The sequence below is a fragment of the Schistocerca americana genome, chromosome 6 (genome assembly GCF_021461395.2).
Source record: "Schistocerca americana isolate TAMUIC-IGC-003095 chromosome 6, iqSchAmer2.1, whole genome shotgun sequence".
NCBI classification, from domain to species: Eukaryota; Metazoa; Arthropoda; class Insecta; order Orthoptera; family Acrididae; genus Schistocerca; species Schistocerca americana.
Genome location: NC_060124.1, coordinates 413,409,251 through 413,433,099, shown reverse-complemented (window position 1 = coordinate 413,433,099; position 23,849 = coordinate 413,409,251). Strand labels below are relative to the sequence as shown.

Here is a 23,849-nt window from a genome sequence, read left to right as displayed (position 1 = left end):
CAGTTACGAGTTTTACATTTTCGGATCGGTTTATGGAGGCGAACTGCCTCTCACGTTTGGTGGGATGGACTTTACCGGATAAGAATTGCTCTTACTTTCATAAACTTCTCTTTCATATACTTTATTGTGATTAACCACTAGTTTCTGAGGGGGCGGAACTGTGTTATGGACTTCCACTACGTTGTCTCTAGCCAGTGGTCGGGGTTCGTTTCAACTTCGAACACTTACTTTCCTCCCTACCACCAGTCGTCTCCGTTACAACTGTTAACTTGTGACTATCTCAGTCGCTCTATTCGCGACAGTTTGTTGATTTTCACAAAAGGGGAGCTTGCACTTCATGTGGAAAAATTCCTCAGTTTCTGGATTCCTCTTCACATGGCTGACTGTGGAAAAATTCCTATATTTTGGGAGCAACCTACTCTCTCAGGAGCCGTCAGGCGTATACGTCTTATGGTCTTCAGCTTGTGCATTTTCTTGCAGTAATCTGGGTTAGTGGTTCCGCTAATCGACCAGGCGCGCGTTATTTCCGAAGGTGTTGGTAAGGATTGGATGGCTTCGCTCTTTCGACTTGAGCCCAGAAAACGTTAAACTCCCACAGCCACACAGCGAAGCTGGTGTTCCTGTCATGATTCACAGGCTACTGCTAGTTGGACCTTCAAGTGAAATAAATGAATCGTAATACTCTCCACTGGTACTCTGACTTACCGACTATCAAGCGAGATTGCATATTACTCACTTTCGTATAAGGTCATAGCACTGGGACAGAATAACACTGTCTGACATATGCTGAAGTATTTATACGTGGAGTTATTGTTAGAAATAATCATCACAGCAACACGGGCTTGTATCGAACACCTTCCGAAAGGAACACAGCATTTACCTGGAAGCATGTATCTACTACTTCCTGGGTCTCGTCAACGAAAAAAGCGTACTGGGTTTCACACCAGCATAATGATTCCATTTCAGGAGATTTCCGGGCTCAAGGAATGCCATAAGTTGCGAACAGAAAACACGTTCTTAAATTCTACAAGAGACAAATGTCAGAGATATAGGGCTATAGTTTTCTATTTCTGTTGAAAACGAGAATGACCTGTGGCTAGGAACGCTTCGTTCCTGTAGAGTGTTGCTAAGACAGGGGCCAGGAACGCTTCGTTCCTGTAGAGTGTTGCTAAGACAGGGGCCAGTTCTTTTGCATACTCCATTAACATGTGACTAGCAGAGATACAAGATACCCTCCTGTGTTAACCCCATGATTGCTCGCAAAGAAAGTATAGTTACAGTCACAGATGTAGCTGCCTCATGCTGAGATTCTGTAGACTTCTTTGTCTTTCTTCTGAGACTTTTTGCTGCAACCTCTGCGTCGACAGTTACGAGGCATCAGCCCCCATTAACTTCTGGACGCCTTCACGGGCGCAAGGAGCAGAGGCCGCGGAACCAGGGTCGGGGGCAGGCGGCGCGGCAGCTGCAGCGGCGGCGGCGGCGGTCCAGAAGGCGGCTAGGCGGCATCCGGCGGCGCCCACGCGCGCCACGTGTGTCCGCTTCCTGCCCACGTGCGCCGGCGGGCCACAAGTCAAATAGGCCGGGCGCGGCGCGCAGAGGCGTCACAGCACGCGCCCAGCCGCCCTCTGCGCTGTTGCCGGTGCCAGAAGTCGCGGGAAGCTCGCAAGACGCGTCCATTACGCTGGAGAACATCTGGGGGCTGCCATGCAAGTGCGTTTGTAGACAGGCTAACGTTCGTGACGCCGGTCTGTGTGGTAAAGTGTGTCACCTACGAAAAGTTTCGTATGCACACTGAGTCCAGCAGCTTTTCAAGAAAGCCAGATTCTGCTGTAAAATGTAAAGCAAACAGTTGCGCAAACACCGTCTCCACATGCTCGTACACCATAAGTACTCTACCACGTAAACATTTGGGGTTACACTTGTCTGGTATGAGACGTTACCGGGGGTGGGGACGTAGGGGGGTCCATTGGGGGCCGAACCACACAATAACACTGGGTTCGGTGTTGTGAGACAGCGGTGAGGTGAGTGGACTGCTGTGGCCTGTTGTGGGGTTGTGAACCACGGAGGGCTACGGCGGGACGAAGCCTGTCCGTTGTTTCTAGGTCCCCAGTTCGATACACAACACACACAATACACAAAGCAAAGAGATTAAACGACTGTAAAACGTGTTGTGAATACTTCAACTTTTTCTGCAGTATGTATGGAAGTGCTGTGGCTAAATTCTTCTTAGTAATTCAAAAAATGTTCAAATGTGTGTGAAATCGTATGGGACTTAACTGCTAAGGTCATCAGTCCCTAAGCTTACACACTAGTTAACCTAAAGTATCCCAAGGACAAAAACACGCACCCATGCTCGAGGGAGGACTCGAACCTCCGCCGGGATCAGCCTCACAGTCCATGTCTACAGCGCCTTAGACCGCTTGGCTATTAGTATTTCAATTTCCTTTAAAAGAATACGTATAAAGGTCTTCCGACTGTTTTGACGGAGACCGCTATGACTTCCTCTTCTGTCATATTCGTCACCTCAGATCAGCATTTATACCCTACGTTCTCAATTACTTGCTGGATGTGTTCAAATCTCTATCTTCCTCTATACTTGTCACCCTCTATATAGCTCCCGTTACTACCTTAGAGATCATTCACTAATGTCTTGACACAGTTTCTATCGTCCTGTCCCTTCTTCGGGGCAGTGTTTTCCATACATTCTTTTCCTCTCCGATTCTGCGCAGGGCCTCCTCGTTCCCTACTTTATCAGTCAACCTAGTTTTCGACATTATTCTGTAGCACAAAATTCTCTTCCATTCCGGTTTCCCCACAGTCCATGTTTCACTAACACACAATGCTCCACTCCAAATGTATTTTCTCAGAAATTTCTTCCTCAAATTGGGACCTATGTTTGATACTAGTAGTTTTCTCTTGGCCAGAAATCTTCATTTTGCCATTGCTACTCTGTTTCTGATGTCATCTTTGCTCCGTCCGTCATAGGTTATTTTGCTGCATAGACAGCAGCATTCCCTAACTTCATCACCAGTTCTGACATCAAGCGTTTCACTGTCGTCATTTCTCTTACGTCTCATTACGTTTGCTTTTTCCGATTTACTCTCAATGCATGTTCTTCATTCTTTAGACTGTTCGGTCCATTCAGCAGATCCTGTAGCTCTTCTTTACTTTTTGAAGAAAACAATGTCATCACCGAGTCTTATCGCTGATATTCTTTCACCCTGAATTGTAATCCCGCTCCGACCTCGGTGGCCGAGCGGTTCTAGGCGCTTCTGTCTGGAACCGCGCGACCGCTACGGTCGCAGGTTCGAATCCTGCCTTGGGCACGGATGTGTGTGATATCCTTAGGTTAGTTAGGTTTAAGTAGTTCAAAGTTCTAGGGGACTGATGACTTCAGATGTTAAGTCCCATAGTGCTCAGAGCCATTTGAACCATTTATAATTCCGCCCTTGTACCTTTCTTCTATTTCCTTGCTTGCTGCTTCGATGAGTGGGTTGAACAGTAGAACCCTTCTTAATCCGAGCACTTTGTTCCTGGTCATCCAATACTATTGTTTCTTTTTAATTCTTGTACATACCCTATATTACCCCTGTATCTCTATAACGTATTCCTATTTTCTATTATTTTCGAGCAACTTGCTCCATTTGGCATGCGGAACGATTTTTTTAGGTCGAGAGTTACTACAGGCGTATCTTGAGTGTTCTCGTGTCGTACTTCTATTATCAAACGCAAGGTAGAAACCACTTCTCTGACCCCTGCACTTTACGTAAAGCCAAACTGACCGTCATTTAAGAAATCCTCCATTTAATTTTCCATCCTTACTTATAATATTTTTTCCACTAGCTTGGCTGCATGAGGCTGTTGAACTGATTGAGCAATAATTCTCGCACTTACCGGCTGCTGCTGTCTTAATTTCGTGAGTGATGTTGTAATGTTGTCGCATTAATTTATTCTGAAAGCGGTGCTGATATTCAAGACAATAAAAGCGGTTTAAAAGTTGTGAGTTATCTGGGGAAGTTAACCTTGTATTACTGAGCAACTGTTTCACCAGGTATCCAGTCTAGCTTACCAAATTCCCAACAAGACTAACATTAATTATAATCTTTTAGTACTCATCTTACGATAACCGGTGACAATTTAAATAAAAAGAAATAAATCAGTTTATATTTGGACATTTATTTTAACATTGATCATTGTGTGGTTAAAATTTCAGCATATTAAACTTAATTCAATACTAAACTGGTGCCTTATTTATGATTGTGAAAATGTGAGTTTGTAATCTTACGGACCACATCAAATATGGAGCCAAGATTGGGAGACTGCATACAACACTGCATTCATAAAATAACACACAAAGAACGTTGAAACATATGCGAGAGGAAATTAATCACAACCAACCGATTAAAATTTCACACAAAGAAGTTACGTTCGTAGCGCAATCCTGTCCGTCATGAAATTACCACACACTGGTATACTAAATTCATACTAACTCTCTGTGGAATCTTCCCGAAAAGAATAGCTGAGGGCTACTTTGATGCTTACACCACATGCTTCACGTGGTCAACTTGGTTTACACAAAGAGTGTAACTCCACAATAATTTTGATAATTAAAATAAATTACATAGAAACGCAATTTACAAAAGAAAAACCTCGAACTGGTTACTATCGTCTTACTATTAACCTGATGGGTCAAACAAGCACATGTAACTGGTCTCACAAAGTACACCCCACGTAGGTTGAACATAGAGAAAAAGTTGCTATATTTAAAAATATTGTCAAGACGTTATAATCTCACGCACATTCGCATTTAAGATTGATGATCTTAGTTAGAGTTACTGATCAACACGTGGTTCCACTTTATTCACAAAGTAGTGACAAAGCAACTACTGGAAGATATTCTGAACTTCACTCCCGAATTACACTGCAGTGCAATTTAAGATAACATTAGATATTTTAGAGCTAAACCTGAAATAAAGGTGATTAAATTTTCAGTTAGGCTGATCTTAAGAAATCCGTTGTCCTACGGATTTAGTAGACACGCGCTTAGCTGGAGATCTTACCACTTCAGACGCTCGCCGCGGACAGACTGCCGTGTTCCCTTCCTGAGGGTGCCTCACAGATACAAACGGAAGTGACCAGAGAGGCAGCTTCCTACACCAACATGACAAGGGACGGACAGGACTATACTAAGAATAGAAACCTCTCTGCTTTTAGAAAGCGCAGCTACCTGTTCCGACGTTGGTTCTTCTGTTCTCTAGCAGACAAGCTTGTCTGCTACCATCAAGCATGCAACTGGAAATAAATTTGCTCATTAATCCTCTCACACAGAAGGGAAGGGGGATGGCCGTATCTTACCATATACAGTATATAAAAGAAAGCGGATGTAGGTTCCGTATGAGACTGTGTGACATGAATTACATATAAACTGTGTTTTAAAGTGTAGTAGTGTGACAGATCGTTCTTGTTTATGTGTAAAAGTAACACGTTCCGCTGCTGAGTCTCCTCCCAGATAGTCAGAAACACCACAGTAAATTTAGAAGTGGAATTTATGCCGTAAATGAGAACATATTTAAGAAATTAAAATGAAAGGAATCCAACAGAGACCTTTCAATATTTTTCCCGAAGTCTGATGGTATGTCGCTAGTCTCATATATTCGACACACCAAGCTGAATAGACATTTTGTTGCATTTCCCACCTAGTGATTTTAAGTATCCAGTGGTATAGTAGCTATTCCTTCAGCTTTATTTGATCCCAAAACTTCAAGAGCTCTTTTAAATTCAAATCCCGGATCTCCTATGTCTTTCGCATCAAATTTACTCTTCTATGAAGTCGTCAGACGAACTCTCTCCTTCATAGAGGCTTTTTATGTCACCTCCCCGCCTTCCCGCTCTCTCCTGTTCATTGGAATGCCCACTCTCATACAACTTATCGCAGTATCCACGTCCTTTGCGAATGTCAAATGCGCATGACCAATTCTCAGTAATTCAGTACTCACGTTCTCTCACACTAATTCTTCTGGAGGATTCTCTTAAAAACAGCTCTACTCTTCATAATTACTCTCCACCAGTCTGGTCTAAGTCTGTGTCTATTCCTGGTTACGCCTTACAATCTAGTGTCTGACTTCGAAATCTGTGTTTCACCATGGTGTAATACAGCTGGCATCTGCGTTACCTAATACGTCTGAAACTAATGAGTCGAAAATATCTTGATTGATTTTCAAATGTCTGGTTTCACATTAAACTGCATCAGATAGACCAGACACACATTGATAATCAGTTACTTGCGTCTGTAACAGTCTTACCATTTGGAGATGTGAGTATTGTAGAGATCTATTAACAATTCTTTGTTCGACTCTGTTTATTAAAATGCCGCATACAAAAGAAATGGTTTCTGAGAAACTACATATACGGAGTGGAGACTGGTACATGACTTTGGTATATCGCTGTTACTTTACAAAATATCACCACCGAAAATACAGCAAAAGTCATATGTGGTGTAGAATGAGATATTGGGGGGCCCCTCCTCACCCCCTCCCCTTTCACCGAAATTTTGGTTATGGTAGCAGAGTGATCTGTACCATAGCCCGAGATCGACGTTGGGTTGAAAAGTAATTGGTTGTGAGCTGGCAACGTCAACGAATTTGAATGCCAAATAAAGATTTACGTGATGCTTAGACAATTACTTACTTCGCGAAATATTCAATTATTGTTTGCTGTACTGAACCCACTCTTCGTCATAAAAGCGAAAACTAAAAGGGCAGATCATTATGCACATGCATCGTACATAAAAGGCAAGGGAGGTGGAGGTTAACCGTTTTACGCACGTTTACCCGTTTTCCCGCATTTGCTATTGCTGCTACAGATGCAAAGGCATGTCAGTAATTGCGTACTAAAAGCGTTTGAGTGTAATTGCATTAACAAGCAGCACTTCATAGGCTGAAAAACATCTAGACACGTTGTAATGAGGGAGTAATATCATTGAACTGATTTCTGTGATTATATGGCTTGCAGTTATCATATCTAATTTACGCGCGCCGAAACAACTACATCATCATCCGAATTCGCAGTTGCTAAAGCTGAAGCATCGATAAGTGATTCCTAGCTCCATGGAAATGGCACAAACGAGATTGTACCGTCAGTTTATTTCATGAAGCCCATTTCTTAGCACTAGCTTCAACTGTTCATTTACATAACCGATGCTCCATTCAGCAATTTATAATGACTGCCCGTCCAAAAATGACAGCTGAGGGCAGATTTGTATTTAAAGACTAAATAGGCAGGTAACATCTCTTACGTCAGTAGAGCTCTGCGTCACCATTTCGGCGCTGTTAGAAATATTCTTTCTTACGACGTCATGAACGATAGGGGTAATCGCCAATTAGTTATCTTGCTGCGGCGAGCCACAGGTAGCGTGAAATAGGCATAGCTAGTAACATTTTGACCAAGATTACATATGTAGGAATAACTTAAAAACTGCTGTCAGAGGACAGTTTATGGGGACAACTGAAAAATGACTGTCAGCGGATAATTTATGATTTTGCGTTATATTCAGATGCAGTAGGTGAAAGGAAATACAAACATCGGAAAAATGAGACTTGTAGAAAAAGTAAAACGGCTAATCAGGAATGGCTAGAAGACAAATGCAAGGTTGCAGAAGCCAGCATGAGTACGAGAAAGACAGATGCTGCCTATAGGGAAATGAAAGAGGCCTTTGAGGAACGACAGGGAGATGTACGAATACCGAGATCTCAGACAGCAAACCGTTATTAAGCAAAGAACGAAAAGTTGAAAGAAGGAAAGAAAATATACGAGTGGAAGGGCTGTACCAGGAATATGAACATAGAAAACAGGGAAAAGATAGTAAAAGGATATGGTACGGGAGATATTATACTGCGATGAGAGTTGGATAGAGCGCGGAAAGGCGTCTGTGAAACAAGGCCTTTGGAGTAAACAGCATTTCCTCTACGCTTTTGAGATCGTTGAGAGACCCATCCATGATAAAAACAATTCCAACTAGTGTGCTAGATACACAGCGCAAAAGAATTAAACACATTTTCCAAATCTTGTAATTATATTCCATTGCGACATGTAAGTTTGAAATTTGAACCAAATTTCAAACTTACGTGTCGTAAGGTTGAAGGCATCTTTGAACCAGCCTTCAACCTTTCTCTGGTGCAAGAATGTGACGTCCTGTGACATCATTTTCGGGTACAGTGGCGCTTCATTCAGAAAGGTGTCGAAACACGCCAAAATAAGCCCAAATTTTGGAAGTTCATGTAAGCTGTAAGGTGGGTTTGGTAGTCCCAATAACACCACCCAATTTCACCACAATTCTGCCTAACGTCACCATGGACGTCTCACACGATGAGAAGGCCGTCACAGTCCCTGCTGCCCTTATTTTTATGTCTCAGCAGTGGACATCGAAACCGTGACGCCCAGAGTTGAAGTCACAGAGTTTTCTTACGGGTGGCCGAGGAAAACACTTAAGATACACCGTCTCTCAGCATGGACGTGAAAAGGCTACAGGGGATGGCATAAAGGGCGTCAGTTAAACCACATCTGTCCCTGGGGCTTCGATTCCCAAACATTTCGCTTACGAAATTCCAGTTCGCTATGAGATGAGCAACAAGAAGAGATATCTGACAAACTTTAACACTTCGGACACTCTCGGACGTTTCAGCCGTTCTCTAAGGACTTTGTGGAACTATGTCCCCAATGAAAATGATCGCACCCCTCAAGGGTGCTATGCGACCGCAGATTTTGCACTCGTGTAGGCCGGCCTGAGTGGCCGAGCGGTTCTAGGCGCTACAGTCTGGAACCGCGCGACCGCTGCGGTCGCAGGTTCGAATCCTGCCTCGGGCGTGGATGTGCGTGATGTCCTTAGGTTAGTTAGGTTTAAGTAGTTCTAAGTCCTAGGGGACTGATGACCGCAGAAGTTAAGTCCCTTAGTACTGAGAGCCAGCCACTCGTGTAGGTGCTGGAATCACTGCGGAAAGTTCAACAGCAGGTAACGAAATCTGAAAGTAATCAGAAGCAGCAAAGGAGACCTATGATTATAACCCTTCTGTTTTTCGCCGTCTTGTCATGTGATCACCTGGAGTGCAACATTATCATGTGGATAAGTAAAACGGCAAAGAGTCTTTCTAAGACCCTCCACTTCTGCAACATCCCCTATGCAACCCACGCAACTTTGTAGAGCACGTCAGAGACATATCTGTATTAAGCCATGTCTCCGCAATATCCTTTCTTTCAGGAGTTCTAGATCTGCAGGTTCACAGGAGAGCTTCTGTAAAGTTTGGAAGGTAGGAGACGAATTACTGGCAGAAATAAAGCTGTGAGGACGGGGCGTGAGTCGTGCTTGGGTAGCTCAGTTGGTGGATCACTTGCCCGCGAAAGGCAAACGTTCCGAGTTCGAGTCTCGGTCCGGCACACATTTTTATCTGCCAGGAAGTTTCATATCAGCGCACACACCGCTGCAGAGTGAAAATCTGATTCTGGAAATTATTAATTTCAACACCAAAGCATCCTAGCGGTTGCTCTAGCGCCTGATGGTTAGCCAACCCCTTCGATACCTTTTGCTTGCTTTCAGGTCCTAGAACAGCAGCCAGGCTGAATGGGTTGGGAAGTTTCTGAGAAGTACATTTTGTAACGTGCTCTACAAAGTTGCGTGTATGGCACCAGGGGTGTTAGAGCACCCCTTGTCATCACGCCATAGGAGGGGACAGTACAGGAATGCTGAAAAAGCATAAGTACCATTTGGTGCTTCGGATTACGTACAAATTTCGTTGAGTTGTTTTGAGCGTTCCGTACTGATTCCAACCTGTGGCACTCCAAAGGGATGCGATACTGTTGAATGGAGTAGTCCCACAATGTCCGTATAAAGGACTGAAGCGTCGAAGTCGATAGTGTCAGAAGTTGTTAAGAAAACCCTTCCTGTTGCTAAGCTCACTATGAACTGGCGTTTTCATCAGCGAAACGAGTGGAAATCAAGGGGCAGTTTCATTGACATACTTTATACCACCCCCTGAGGCCTTCTTGTGCCGATTCTGAGTGACGGGGTGTATGAAATGTTTTACTCGGCCACCAATAAGAAACCGTGTCATTTCAACGCTAAACGTCGTGATTCTGGCCTCCATCGCAAAGAGGTGGGTAAGAGGACCTGTGACGAGCGTCTCTCGTCTGATAGGTCCACGATGCGTTGGGAAGATTTATGTCAAAATCTGGTGCCAATCTGACGCTATTAACCCACCTTGCACCTCACATGAACTGAGCTGTGGCCTTTCTTTCGCATATGTCGACACCATGCTCTTTGAAGCGTCGCCGATACTGAGTCACAGAGAACCACACTTTTGCTTAAATTCAGAGGGAGGTTGTACGCACCTTTGAGCCAAACTTCAAACTAACCCGTCACAATGGGAGACAATTATGGGGTTTTTGTTGCTAGTGTGTATCAGACAGGCGAAATATCTTCAGAATTTTATAATCCCAATTCCAAAGAAGACAGATGCTGACAGGCTATATTACTATAGAACTTTGAATTTAAATAATGTTCGTTCTCAAGAACTGTCTCCAGAAGAAAGGAAAAACTAATCAATGCCGACCTCGAGGAAGATTTTTGCGGTACCGGAAGAAATATAGGAACACATGATCAATACTGAGTTCATGAGTTATCTTAGAAGATCGACAGAAGAAAAGCAATCTTTAACATCATTTTTATAGCGTGATTATAATTAAAGTTCCTGTTTCAGAACACTGTAAAGAAGAACCGCCGATAAGAATGACATAAATTGTGAACGGATTACTATTGGAGAAGGGGAAATATTTAAGGAAACAAAGATATTTGACGAAAATGTTGCCGTTAGATGGTGCTGTAACCGTCATGGCGTAAATGGTTTCAGCTACAAATGACAGATGAAGTGCAATACAACGGCTATGGTGTAAGCGGCACATTAAAATAATCGTACTGTACAATTTGTATGACCGCACAGTTTTGACATTCAACAGTTTAGTCATAGTTAGGTACGCGCATCCACCATGGCAAAGTCGTACCAAAGTTGGTGGGAAAAATTTCGTTTTAATTGTCCTGAGATGAAAAAAAGCAAAAATACAATAATGAAAGCGGTTTTCAATTATCCTGTGGCAAAAAAAGTGGCATAGAAATCAACAATTAAATCGGTTTTTATTTATTCTGAGGCCCAAAAACTGAATAAAAGGGAACTGACGTGAGACTGACACAGGACATGTCCAGTAAGCTGTCCATTTTCTGCCACAAAATTGAGCAATAGCATGGTCCACAATAGATCGAACTGTCTGAAGGGTCACGTTCGCAATGTGCTGACTATGTGTGCCTTCGGTTCAGATACGTTTGTAATCAGAATCCTGACCACAGCATGTTTCAGATAGCCTCTCAGTCGGAAGTCGAAATGATTAAGATCAGGTGATCCAGACGGCAAGATTGATAACAATTCTAGCAATTCCAACATGCCTCTGCAGCAACTGCTTGACTGGCTGGGCAGCGCGCAGAGAAGCACCCTCTTGCATAAAATTGTCCTGCTCACACATCTACGCTGTTGAAGAGTTGGAAGGACGTTGGTGCACAAAGACTCTCATAGTGTTTACCAGTGATGGTACAGTTAGTAAGATCTACAGGATCCACCTCCTTCAAAAAAACATGGCACTATGGTAAACGTTGCCATGAACCCGCAGCACCCAATTAACTTCAGAATTAAGCGGTACCGTTTGAAGTTCGAGCGGTATTTTTCATTTCCCTTATTTTGCAGTTCTTTGTACTGTCATGTCCTTGTAGTTGGAAATGGACTTCATCCAACCACAGTATGTTCCATGACTATTCGTTGTCCACTTCCATAGGAGCAAGAAATTCAGGATCAAACTTACTGGCTGGTCAGCGTGAAGCAACTCTTGAGCATGGGTAAATTTGTAAGGATAGAAATGCATAGTGTTTCGTAGAATTTTATGCAACATGCTCAAAGGCGTGCCCAAAATTTGGACATTTCTCCATGCACTAGATGTTTGCACACCACTCTTCGACCCCTCCTGCAGTCCTGTAGCCCCCGCCTCTACTGACGTCGGATCAGTTGTTTTCCTCCATCTGCCACACTGCACTTCAAAGGAACCTGCCCTTTCGAATTTGGTAATCATTTTCTCCAGACCCTTGGCAACATGTGACTAACGCCTTTTTTCTTTACCTCGAATGTCCGGAACATTTACAGAGCTACTGTCTCATAGTTACCGCTCTTGTTAAAGAGGCTTACTCGCAACGCGAAATCTTGCATCGAGACAGTCAAGCCGTGCGTCTCAGTCGAAAACTGAGAAACAGCCGCGTTTTCCGCGTCTTTTACGACAACTATTCGGAAAGCAAGCTCGAAGAGGTCGCAAAGTGGAAATCACAATGAAAATCGACAATGTTTTATTTTCAGAAGTTTGCTATACCTTCCAGCTACTGCATTATATTGTCGCCGATCAGATTTAGATATTTGTCACAGAGCTGTACCAACTTTCAAGCACCTTCGTCATAGAAAGCTGTACCCGTGCTTTCCGCACTTCTCTACGCTGGCCTGCAGTTCGTTGTCGGTCAAAAATGCTGTTTTCATAGCCAGCGGTTCATGTGAGCAGAGATGAACATACAGATGTGGCCAAGTCCGGGCAGTACGGTGAGTGGTCAAAAACTTCCCTGGGGCGTCCTCACTGTCCCTGCAGTGAGAGAGAAGGAAATGCGTGACAGTTTCTTATGTGGTGTCGCATGAAATTAGACGAAACCTCTCAGCGGGAGCACATACTTCACGAGAGACATTACTGTTCCAGGCATCTTTATGTGCTCACTGTGCGCTCAGAACTGAAAAGAGAGACGTGATGCTATCGACAGGCATATTAGTGACATTGCTCAAGATATCTGTGCAAAGGTTCATCCGATTTTCACAATCGTTTGCCTTTCACGATCTTTAGTATCATACATTACGAACAGCCTTCGTATTTTCCTGTTCTTCCGCCTACAGTGTCATCTAGTGGTAAAATTTATGTTGAATTTTTAATGTTTTAATGATGTTCCCTTTTTCTTCAATACAATTCTGTTCAAATTTTACGTCGTTCTCAGCAATAGTCCTTTTCCTATAGAGTTTGAAACTGGAGCTGTAATTACAATCACCTTGCATATTCGGTGAAAGTTTCTGACAATGTAGATTGGAACAGACACTCTAAAATTCTGAAGGTAACAGTTGTAAAATTCGGGGAACGAAAGGCTTCTACAACTTGACCAGAAACAACACAACAGACAAGATCTAAGGGCTTGAAAGGCAAACAGTACTTGAGAAGGAAATGAGGACTGTAGCCTCTGACCACATCCCGGTATTATTTAACATGTAAATTCAGCAAGCAGTTAAGGAAACCAAGAAGAAATTTATAAGAAGAAAGCTGAGGAGGAAGAAAAAATTTTTTTTCAATGACTTAACTCTGTCACAGATGGCAAAGGACTTGGAAGATCAGTTAACCGCAATGGATAGTGTATTGAAAAGCAATGATAACATTAACGTCAACAAAAGTAAAACAAGTACAACACAATATATTTGAAGTAAATTAGATTACGTTCATGAAATTAGATTATGAAATGAGACACTGTAAGTAGTAGAAGCGTTTTCTGTTTTGACAGCAAAATGATGGTTGAACTAGAGTGGAAGTCAAATGCAGACCGGCAATACCAAGAAATGCCCTTCTGAAAAAAATATCTAATACGGTATGCATTTAAATACTACAATGTAATTTCTGAAGGTTTGTTTCGAGTGTAGGTTGTGCACAAGTGCAACGTGAACGATAAATGGTTCGTTCAAGAGTGGATACAACTGTGCAGTCTTCGAATTTCAGCAGCAATGTTTGGTTAGAAAAACGCCTTCTCCGTTAATTTCAATGTAGGCAGTAACTTGGAGCAATATTTCTATCTTTCTCCACACGTTGATCGTTCTATTCTAAAGAAGCGTTAGAAAGTTTACAATAGGGACATAAATATGGTTCTTACAAAATCAACTGCTGTGGCGTCGTGGTCTCCTCTGCGCATTTTGTAACTGTCATATCAGATTACGCATTGTTTCCTCTTTGAGGAATAGTGTACAGTTTCCGCATTTGTCGCTGTTTTCTAATACGTTACACAAGTTTGTTAGTAACCACAACCTCAACATTAAGTTCAATATACCTTGAGGGATATCGTAAATCTTATCTCAGGTTACTGTTTGTTTGATACAAAGTTTCTTTATCTAAATGTTAATCACCTCAGAAATTTTGTAACCGTCGTAGCGTAATAGAATCCAATATTAAGCTGCTCGAAATCATTTGGCTGCTGTCTAATGATTGTAATTTTCTGTGAATGGGTATGTGCCCCATGATACTGAGAGACACGTACCGGAGGTATCCTCCCCCGAGGAAGCCGTTTCCTCTCCAGAAATAAGGACGTATTTCTATTCGAATTGACGAGTGGCACATCAGTATTAGGTCTAGAATCCATGTACAGGGGTGCCAAGTGGAAAAGAAATGAGGATATTACATCTACCTCGTAGCCAGAATGTTTGAGGTGCCTGCTCTCACCGAAAGCAGGAAAAACAAACACTGAGAAACATGGCATGCTTTTATCATAGGCAGTATCCTGTAAGCATTAGAAGCAGATCGGAAGGAATTTTCTGTCTTCCTCGAACTGCACCATGTTGTCGAATTATCAGCAAGATACAGCACTTTCGGACTTTACAGCTTTTTGATTAATACTATCCATTTCTGTGGTGAGTCCATTCACATGTCTATACACATTATGTAAAGCGTCTGTTGGCAGTTCCTGAAACAAGTGTCCCTTCTCTGCAGTTATCCCCGAATTTCGTTAGAATTCATTGTGTAGCAACGCCCCTATACGCAACAGCGACATCTGCGAAAGAAGTTATGCAGATTCTGATCTAATTTTTTAAGTTACTTACAAAGACTGTAGAAAACATTTTGACCATCTACAATTTTGGATGCAGCGGCTGACTTAAGAGGTGAATCACTGTGCTAAAAATAACGGATATTAGAAATTTTTTATACTATAGTCATTACTTTCATATCAACCGCAACAAGTAAACATTATAAACTACATAAAACAAAAAAGAAATTCCTTCTTGCTCCGCAATTCTAATACTGAACACTACTGCTATTTAGCCGGCCAGCGTGGCCGAGCGGTTCTAGGCGCTACAGTCTGGATCCGCGCAACCGCTACGGTCGCAGGTTCGAATCCTGCCTCGGGCATCGATGTGTGTGATGACCTCAGGTTAGTTAGGTTTAAATAGTTCTAAGTTCTACGGGACTGATGACCTCAGAAGTTAAGTCCCATAGTGCTCAGAGCCATTTGAACCATTTTGAACTACTTCTATTTACTAGTGATGGTGTTGTTCTAAAGGGGATAGAATATGTGTTGGAAATGTTCTGTCGCTAATCCATGCTGACACTCAGGGTTTTGTGGAGAAAGTGGAAACTTATTTTCAAAAGTAAACACGGAAGGAAATATATTGGTCTGTGTAAGATCTGTAACTGTATCGGGATGTATACAGGAAGGCGAGAAGTGTGTGGATAGGGAGGCGAGACCTATTTCAAGAATATAAACAAGGTTTGATGCCACGAAACATGATTAGAAAGTAAGTGGATTTGGCCACATTTAAAAGATCATCCATGCAAGAAACTACGCTTTGACCTAAATTGCAGCCTTATTGCCATAGCCGATTCCGGTCACAATACAGATCTTGTCAATCGTTCCTTAGTTTGCATGGAGCATCAGCGTATTTAAACCACCATTTTTAAATAACTCTTTATGAGATAGAGGTGTTAGGTGTTAAAATGACCCACATGCGTTGCAGGACGATCGACCTCAAAACGACTCACGACCGCACGAAAGGAATCCACCGATACTAACTGGTTCCACACAACACACCAAGGGTTATATAAACAGGTACTTTCTGAAAATCAGCTAAGTTAGCAAGAACTCTCAAACAGGACAACCACCTAAATTTACAACACTCCAAGGATTTTTCAAGCTCATCCGTTTGACCTACGAATGCCAGAGTGAGAGCACTGCAACCGCACTGGAAACTGTTTCCGACAGCTAACCACAACTCGCCGGACATTTTGTCCTAACACATATGAGACAAGCAACAATGAATAAAGAATTTCGTGAACTATTTTCTGTACTGCACTAGAATATTGAAAAATAGTACCGATGAAACTAAAAGTAATTTTCAGCTATAACGCGCAACCCCATTACAGAATCATCCTTTCGGAATCCCCTAATTGTCCTATGTTCCGACTTAGATGTTTGAAATTTGGCTTAAAGGTGCCTACACCCTTCCCCTGTAACGGTGCACAGACAAGGCCCCTGCGACGTCACTCTCGCCCTCGGCGATATATCTCAATGTCTTGCGAAAACAAGATCAGAGATCAGAAGAGCAGATGAGGTGTACGGTGGTTTAATGATGCCACTCTGGTACCAAGTTAGAGGGTTTTCAGCCCCTCTCTCACCAACGTTTCACCCTCTGTGATTTCGTAGGTTTCAGTTAGAGTCATTTTGGATAAAATAAATTTGGGTATTGGGTCTCCTCATTGTAAACTACTAAACCAACTGAACTGCCGACGGTTCGACCTACTTGCTACAGTCCTTTCCAGGACAGTTAACTGCAGTGAACCACTCTGAAAAGGATCGCAACAAGTCAGCCGAAACGTCGGCAGTTTACTTGTTTTAGTGGTTTTCAGTGACATGGCATGGCCCAATATCAAAAATTATTTTATCCACGATGTCACCCCTTCCTTTGACGCTTCTGTGATGCAGGTAAGTACTACGATGGCCTAGTGTTGAAATCACGTGGTTTCCTTATGGGTGGCTGAAGAAAACATTTCAGACACACTGCCACTCAGAATCGTCAATGAAACCGTAATTTCGGGGCGATGATTCCCACTCATCTTACATCCGAATACAATGTCGAGGTATGATGAGCAGGAAGCTGTTCTTGAAAACCTTTGACACTGCTAACATTCCTCAGAGGATTAAGCTTTCCATAAGGAGATTGTGGCATACCAACCTCATCGAACGAGATCGCATCCCTTTTTTCTGCAGTACGCCCATAGTTTTTTCTCTGATGTATTTGGTGGCCCCTCTAGGGACCGTTCAGAGCCATTCGATGAAATCCGAACACGACCCGAAGCAGCGAAATCTGCTTTTACTCTTCAGCCCTCCTGCTTTGCGCCCTCCTTTGGCCTGATCAGGGAAGTGTGAAACATTGACAAATGCGCAAATAAAGCGAAAAATGTTCCTTCTAACTCCTTGCCGCCCCCCCTCCCCCCGACATACATCTTTTTTGAGCACTTTAAAAATGTGTCTCTACAGAAGAAACTATGACAAGAGACCCAGGCAACTGCACGCATGCTACACTGCTGCCTCTGCACCTGCTAGTAGGCATGTCTAATGAGAGATGCATTTAGGGATTTGACTGCCTGCAGGCGCCTAGGACTCTTGTTACATTTTCTCTCTGCACTCGTACATTTTGAAACGGCTTAACAAATGCAGACAGGTAGCACTGAGGGTGTTGCCGAAGTGCAACGTCTTAGATGCACCCTCTGCCGTTTTATTCATGGCTGTGACAGTGTCTGACATCTCTGTGACGACGCCACAGAAGGGAGCGAAACAGGAAAGCTGAAATAACATGGGCACCCTGTAACGTTCTTTAGAATTATTGACATCTGGGATGTATACAAAACTGCAAGTGATGTGCTTACTCAGAGTTACTGTTAATAAAATTGTCTTACCTCTAAAGCAGGAACGGCGGATCGCTTTATATTTTGCTCTCTCATGAAGAAGAATAAAATATACCAGCGGTGTGCAATGCTGGCCGAATTCTTTCAAATATACATGAAATTCTTTTGGCTGATAAATGGAAAGATTTAAGAAATATTCAATGTCTTTAAAAAACATATGACCTGGACAGGGAGGCGGTAGTGATTCAGGTGAATTACTAACACTGACTTTTTCAATAATGAACTTGAATTCAAGTTAAGTTTGGCTTTTCAAAACATCTGACAATTGAAATTACATTGCTCAGAAAAATTACATCCTTTTTACTAAATGAAAGGCTTTCTTTGCTGGCGTAGTCACAAACAATGATATTTGTACATCAAGTACTACCTAAAATCACTAAAGAGCATAAAGACAGATCATCAAATTACGTATATCTGTGTTAACAAATCGTAGAAACATTACAAAAGGGAAATATCAACTACCCTTTTCATCAAATCTGTTTAAGTTCATTGTGACATTACTCAACATAGAACTCACTGTTATCAACTATCAGCCATCTCATTTACCCTAAAGCGTTGGCAAAAGGAATGGAATACAAAGTTAACTTCCTTACCGTATCTGCGAGAAGACTTTGCTTCCACATTTGTATTTCCAGTAATACATGCACTCGTAAGGCTTCTTTGTAATATCAGTCCAGTGACACTTTCTGCTCCCAATTAAATTTACATTTCTTCATCTCACTTTACATTCCATTACAATATCACTCATAGTTTTTAACTACATATTTTACGTGCGATGCAACACAAAATATTGGTATGATAAAATTCCTGCATTATAGTCCAACACTTGGTGGCTTTACAGAGCTCACTGGCTGATACAAACTTACTGTCTTGCTCCAAGCACCCTCTCATTCCAACACTACAACCTCAGACCAGAAGCAATATATTTGGCTCTGCGGTCGTGCAAAGTCAGCGATCCGCTTTATAGAGTCCATCACAGACATACATAGTTTATAGTATAATAGTTTCATTTTAGTTTACATTAGAAGCATTACAACATTCGGCTGTTAGATATAAGTGTATCCCAGTAGACTCCCCTTTGTAGCTTCATGTCGCATTCAGATTTCGTTGTGAGGTCTGGACAGTCCTTGTGGTTCAACCCTGCAAAGCAAACCGAAAGCAATGGTCGTACTGTACTCTAAAGGGGTGCACTGACATTCGGTGCATTTACTGGTCCACAGCGCGCTTAAAGAAGGGTTTAATCGTCCTGGGAATGTCTGAAGCGTCAAAGGTTCTCAAACACGTCTTTCTGTTGCTCATTACATCGGAATCTGTCGTTTTCGACCGCAAGATGCTTGGGAATTCACGCCCCAACGCCCCAAGGAACTGATGGTTTCACTGCCACCCTTTATGTCACCTACTAAAGCTTTTTCGTGTGGACTTCAGGCGGCGGTACGTTTGAAAAATTTTCCCCAGCCATTCACAACAAAACCGCGTGATCTCAAAGCTGGGCCTCAGATGAAGAAGTGAAATGTTGACAAGACGGAGTGTGACGAGCTACCCATTGTATGGCATGTCCTTGGTGGTGTTGGGTTGAGTAGTGGTGAAATTTGGTTCCAATGTAACGTCAATAACATACCTTACACCTTACTTGAACTTCTGAGTTCTGGCCTTCTGTTGTCCGTGTCGAGTGTCGACACCTTGCTGTTTGAATGGTTGCCGAGTTCGAGGTTAATGTCGCAGGATGCCACGTATTTTCACCACTACAGAGGAAGTTTGTAGATATCTTTGAGCCAAATTTAAAAGCTATACGTCTGAATGGGAGACAATACGGGGTTTCGAACAGGCGATATTTTATTTGTGTTGCGCGTTGTACTTTTACGGCTTGCATTGTCTGCACTCTAAACTGTCCACAATAACAGACGCCGTGAACGATCGGTATTATAACATCCAATAAACGACTTTGAACTGGGCAGTAACGACGACAGCCATATAAATGAGCTTCATCTACTTCACCGCTCCCAGTTTTGCTTTTAAATTTACCGCTAATCTCACTTCTCCTGCTCCTCATTACTGTCGCCTTCCGGCGTTTTATTCTCAGTTCATAGCGTGTGGTTAATAGACTCCTCATTACATTCAACAGGTCCTTCGGTTCTTCCTCTCATTCCACGCTTTGAGTAAAATAGTCTGCGAATGTTATCATTGATGTCCTTCCAACCTGAATTTTAATTCCACTTCTGAACTATTTTTTCATTGCCGTTGTTGTTCCCTTCATAGACTGAACAGTAGGCGCGAAAGACTACATCAGTTTCTTGCATCCTTCTTTAACTGAGCAGACCTATCCGAACTCCTCTTTCTAACACCTTCCGCGTGCTGTCCTGTGCCACATTGCTGTTCCCAAAGATTCCGAATAATGACTATCAAACGGCATCTCGCCTAAAACTTTTCCGTGACTTTCTCGTCTCTATGTTCACGCTAAAGGCGCAGAGAGCGGTCTTCTGCATGGCGAGAGGTAAAGGCAGATCACGACGAGATGGGTCACGCCATGCTAGCGTCCGAGCTCCGTCTCTGACATCATCGCATCTCGTCTCCCGCAGATGATGTAAGTCTCGCAGCTGGGGCGTAAGAAACTTGTGTGAAATAACACGCGTGAAGCCTCAGATTGATCAATCACAGCGTGGCGACCTTTCAGCTATTATTTTACTCTTTTGGGATCTATTTTTCCTTACATACTAACCCTGCGATGCATTTATCACCAAACCTTCAAATCCGCGGTTAACGGTAGGTTAGCACAATTTCCTGTTCTTCCCAACTACTTTATGGCAACTTTTCGAGTCCTTTCACTCTGAAGACCATCAGTTATCACAAGCAGTTTTTGCAAATCACATTTCCGTGGACCATATACTTCAATTGAAAAGTTAGGAATTGTTCCACTGTGGCACGCCAAGAGGCCCAGGAACATTGCCACAGTTGTCTGAACGAGATAACAACGCTAGACGGCCTCGAGACTACCAGGGGAGACTAGCCTACACTCTTGACTACGTGACTGACTGACCAAAGGCCGAAGCGGGCAGCAGGACAGAGCAGCAAGACCTAACCAAATATGGTAACGGAAGAAGACTGCGTAAGCGACCAGTGGACCAGAAAGTTCGGGAGGCAGGCACGCGAGTCATGGAAAGAAAGGTTTGTCAGTACCGAAGGGAGAGGAGGGCGCCACAGCCACCAATAGACACCGTCTCCATGTCGCAGGGAGCCGGAAGCTGACTTAGTTGTTCTCCACTAGCCTCGGTGACAGCCGTTGTCAAAATGTCTTCCTATAGCTGCCTATGGGCCATTAATGAGTAGCTGAGAGTCATTGCCAGAGGATACTGTCATTATGCAGTAGAGGGGACTTCCAGAGACATCTAGCCGGCCTCTATGGCCGAGCGGCTCTAGGCGCTTCAGTCCGGAATCGCGTTGCTGCTACGGTCGCAGGTTCAAATCCTGCCTCGGGCATGGGTGTGTGTGATGTCCTTAGGTTAGTTAGGTTTAAGTGGTTCTAAGTGTAGGGGACTGATGATCTCAGCTGTTAAGTCCCATTTGAACCATATTTCTAGAGATCTCTACCCTGATTCTTTATTCATCCTCACCGAGTTTCGTACTCTGTACAATGTACAGGTTTCACGGCAGCAGTAGTTGGAAGTCTACAGGCAGCTCACACTGTCTTCCACTCAGCAAACAGTCTGCTAAGAAATCTGTTACTATTGGTATGTGTCCTTCACACTCTCTCGTGGGACGCGACAATATATGTATATGCACTTATTCTGCCGTGATGAATATATGATCTTGTTCGTTCTAAGCAATCATTCAGGTCACAACCATAAATGTACATAAATTTTAGCTCTTCTTTCATTACACTAGCTGATAGTCTCCATCACCACTTAGGAATTATTAATGCTTAAGCAGGGCACACAAGTACAGTCCACGCGTGCCAACTCCCTCCTTCCGTTCACGTGCCACAGTTCGTGTACATACACTTGGACTGTAGACGGGAACTTGAACCTAGAGAGAGGATACTTGTAGCATGTCAGTGGCAAAACAGACTGGCTAGAGCCTTACTCCAGCACACTTTGTTCAGTGTTATGACTGACAGACCCTGTGTTCTTGTAGTTGTGAGTAGCTGGTATGTGGTTTTACAGTAAAGTCACTTGTATGAGGTTTCATAGTGAAACTGCTGGTAAACAAGGAATTGGTCACTTATTGGCACTCTTTAAGACTGTTCTCATAATTACCCTTGTTGAATCCAACACTTACTTAGCTTGTGGTGCGGATGGTTTGTAACGGCTGACGCATAGTGCTTTATTTGCTTCTTCTGTTGCTAAATGCATTGGTGCCAGCACATGCCTCGCAATGACGGCAGCCTTCAACTATTTCATACCGTGCGGCGTTGCAGGCTCAAGTGGTCACTGCAGAGAGGACGTCTGGCAGCGTGAAGTATACAGCTGCGCCACTCAGGGTGTACTGCGTGTGCGCTACAGAGAGAAAGGGTAGGCTGATGTACCGACGGTGACCGCCTATCACCTAGTGGCCAGCGCCGTAGCCGCTGTCGTAGCAGCTGACAATCCTGTGACGCGTCGCCGGGTGCCCGGCCGACGTTCACTGTAGCGACAGGCAGGCCCTTCCTGTGCCTGTCCGGCCAGCGCGCACACTTGTAACGCCACATACTGAGGGCCGGGTCTGTATCGGAATACTACTGTTAAGCACTCTGCAGCTATACGAACTTTACGAGTTTTAGAGCAGAGACCGCATGGGGATTCTCATGCTTTCCTCTTCTACATGTCCTTGTAATGAAAGTATGGAAATTTATATGACTGCGTAAAGTAACTGAAGAAAACTGCCCTATGTTATTTCAAGATGCAAAACTATTTTGACGATTTGCTTTAAATACGCGTTTCTAGTCTTGAATACAAACTGTAATTTTAAATTCTGTCCTTTACCTCAGGAGCTACGCTTTCTTGCAGTAAAAAATCGGCAATATGCAACAACAAGTAGACGTTTCTGGTTTTAAATAAAGCAGCAGAATTTGTTTCCCTGGTTATTTTCGTAAATTTTCCTCTCCACTTCAAAATTTGTTGACCTCACACGAAACTCAAATCATTCGACGAAATGGAGCACCTCCTGACATAATGTTTAATAAATCAAAAAAACCCGAAAAAATATTTTAATTCCCTGTTTCTCCATAACTTTAGAACCTTAAACATGAAAATATTTTTCTCCTACATCCTTGATTGGAATTCGTGTCACAGAGTGCTGTTAATTTAATCATGGCCGGCCGAAGTGGCCGTGCGGTTAAAGGCGCTGCAGTCTGGAACCGCAGGACCGCTACGGTCGCAGGTTCGAATCCTGCCTCGGGCATGGATGTTTGTGATGTCCTTAGGTTAGTTAGGTTTAACTAGTTCTAAGTTCTAGGGGACTAATGACCTCAGCAGTTGAGTCCCATAGTGCTCAGAGCCATTTGAGCCAATTTAATCATGATGCACTTACCTCGAAATTCTACTTTCTATTCTGCTTAATCTGTCGAACACAGAATTCATTAAAGCGATTTTCTAAGGTAGTTTACTCAAATTGAAATTATTTCCGAATAGCTGTGTATGTAAAACTGAACAAAATCATTCTGTAGCTCTGCCAAATGAAAGTACTGGAAACTCAATAATCTGGTAGGAATGATAAGAAATACTAAACATTTCCGAGTCACACTAATTAATATAACTATTCTGTGTGACAATAGTTGCAAATATGAGAGACATTTCACAGCCAGCTTCGTATTAACCACGCAGCAATGGTCCAGAATTAAGAAAGAAATGATACTGGTTCATGATACATAACTGCTTTTAAAAACAATTGGCAAATGTGGTGCAATGAAAACAAAGAACACGTAACAAATTTTTTGTCGTTTACTTACCCTTGAATGATGCGTAGACACAAATTCCTGTCTGGGAATAGCTGCGATCCAGTGATTTCTCAACTTCACACATTTGGCAAATCGAAACATGTGCACTTTAATG

At 43.0% G+C, this 23,849-nt stretch overlaps 1 non-coding gene across 1 annotated transcript; it reads left to right on the top strand.

Moving 5' to 3' along the window:
- Positions 1-8,778: 8,778 nt before the first annotated feature.
- On the top strand, positions 8,779-8,862 carry Trnas-gga. The gene is given in 2 exon segments: positions 8,779-8,818; positions 8,828-8,862. It is a non-coding gene; the product is annotated as a tRNA-Ser (tRNA).
- Positions 8,863-23,849: the final 14,987 nt, after the last annotated feature.